Genomic DNA, 2,504 nt, shown 5'->3' on the forward strand with positions numbered 1-2,504 from the left:
CATCTCACTCAGAAGCTTACCTTCTACCTCGCGACCACTACTCAAAGTGATCGCCTTCACCTGCTCTCTAGGGTTGGTCTCTGTATTGCTCGGCAAGCTTCCATGTGGGCTTTCAGAAAGAGACTTCGCAATTTGCCTCACCTGATTTTCATGGTTATGTAAAGAGACGGTGTGGTTGCGACGTGTGGCCTCAACTGATTCAAACCTTGTATTTGCAGATTGCACGAATCTAGTCAAGGCCTTCTCCAAATCATTCATTCGGATTTCCAAACCTAAAACTCTGTTTTCCACATGCGGGGCTTATTGTTGTGGTTGGAAACCCGGTGGCCCCATGGCCTTTGGTAGACCCTGATTGCTCCATGAGAAATTGGGATGATTCTTACAACGGTTTGAACCCGAGTACAAGGCAACCATGATTGCTATATAGGTTTCCTTAAGGTCTCATGCCATTACCTACAAAATCAACGTTCTCCACCGAAGATATATCACCAATAGAGATCAGGCAATCAGAGGGAGCATGTCTTCCACAACACCCGTTACAATTCGTCACGGCCGCTACTCTATTTGAAGTTAGAAGATCTAACTTCTTACTCAAATTTTCCACTTGAGCTGCCAATAAAGTTACTGCATCTATCTGATGGAGCCCTAGCATTCCATTGGTAGCTGTTTAACCCCATTTCTTCAATTTACTGACGGGCCTCATCGGGGGTCTTGCTACCTAAGGTACCTCCTGCTGCCGCATCCAAGAGTTGCCTTGTACTCGGGTTCAAACCGTTGTAAAAGGTCTAAACAATCATCCACTCTGGAAATCCGTGTTGCGGGCACTTTCTCAGGAGCTCCTTGAACCTTTCCCATGTCTCAAATAGAGACTCCAATTCCAACTGAACAAAGGATGAGATCTCATTCCTAAGCTTCGCGGATTTTCTGGGAGGGAAATAACGGGCAAGAAAAGCTTCTACCATTTCCTCCCATGTGGTAATTGATGCTCTAGGTAATGAGTGTAACCACTGCTTCGCTCTCCCCTTTAGGGAAAATGGGAAGGCTCGCAACTTGATGGCATCATCCATCACCCCGTTTATCTTCAGCATTTCACACACCTCAAGAAAACTCCCTATATGACTGTTTGGATCCTCATCGGCCAAACCATTGAACTATACGGATTTCTATAACATGTGAATGAATGCCGGCTTCAGCTCCAAGTTCTGAGCTGTAATCGGGGGACCCACAATACTCGATTGTGTCCCCAACACTGAACATCTGGCATAATTGGATAATGTTCACTGTTGCTCATTCTGTTCTGCCATGTTTTCAGATTCTTCCACTTCCAAATTAGCTAGATTAGACTGTTCTTGCACAGGTTCTTTCCCTTTTCTTTTAAGTGTACGTTCAAGCTCGAGATCTCCTTCAATCAATATTGAGGGTTCCCTCGGGTGATGACCTGGAGCTACACCCAAAAAGAAAGAAAAAAAAATCAGAATGATGATAGAATAAGAAGATATGAAATAGAATGTATGGTAAAATAGCTAAGAAAACAAAGTGTAAAGTATCTCTAAATGCCTATTCCCCGGCAACGGCGCCAAAAACTTGACAAGGTCCCCGTGCTTATATCTCGCAAGTGCACAGGTTTATCGAAGTAATAATCCCGGATGAGTGGGTATCGTATCCACAGGGAGTACGGAATAAAAATACTTAATTTTCTTCTTAACTATGTGAAAAGTGAATAGTGATATATGTGACAATGATTCAATTCTCAAAAGTAAAAAACAACAAATAAGAGAGCACAAGTAAAGGAGAAGGTAAGGCAATCGATAAAGATGGGGTACCCGGATAATGCTCCGCCTAGGATAATTGTTTCAAGTGCAAGAACCCTCTATTATGCTTCCTAATCAATGCAATGGTGAGTCATGTAAATCCTTAATTACATATTCCCAAATCTAAGGTCAACTATGCATAACTCTATACATGTCCCGGAGGAGAAATCAAACAATCTCAACACCTCGCACTCGCATACAGTTGCAATGAGCTCTAGGGATTCCAAGTGATAAATCTCTTTCTTATTATAGACCTAACCCTTTGGTACAGGTGGAAGGTCCCTAACCACAATTGAGCCCTAGATACTAAGATCACCTCAACGCTTCACTCCGTTGCACGCGCAACTAAGCCGAAGCGGAAGTTAGTCCCTTAGACCATTCACTCTATTATGACCACAAAGAACTCGAGGAATGAAGGTAGAATCTATCATACCGGAAGGAAAAGAGGACGCTCCTGTACCTCTCAACTCACCCTCTCAACCCTCTCCAACCTAGCTTTGTCTAACGCTCGTGGTGTGTCACTCACTCACAAGGTTACCAACAAGAACTCTCAACCCTAGTGTCACTCTAGGGGAAATGTTCATATAATCAAGCATTCAAGGTTAGAACTCACAATAAACATCAATTTATTTAAAACATAATAAAGAAGTTCAAAGAAACAAATACATCCTAGGGTTCACAATACCCGAGTAC

General features: G+C 42.9%; 1 non-coding gene across 1 annotated transcript; it reads left to right on the forward strand.

Moving 5' to 3' along the window:
• Positions 1 to 807: 807 nt before the first annotated feature.
• On the forward strand, positions 808 to 914 carry LOC120278365. The gene has a single exon (XR_005541697.1). It is a non-coding gene; the product is annotated as a small nucleolar RNA R71 (small nucleolar RNA).
• The last annotated feature ends 1,590 nt before the right edge of the window (positions 915 to 2,504 follow it).

The sequence above is a fragment of the Dioscorea cayenensis genome, chromosome 15 (assembly GCF_009730915.1).
Source record: "Dioscorea cayenensis subsp. rotundata cultivar TDr96_F1 chromosome 15, TDr96_F1_v2_PseudoChromosome.rev07_lg8_w22 25.fasta, whole genome shotgun sequence".
In the NCBI taxonomy this organism is placed as follows: Eukaryota; Viridiplantae; Streptophyta; class Magnoliopsida; order Dioscoreales; family Dioscoreaceae; genus Dioscorea; species Dioscorea cayenensis.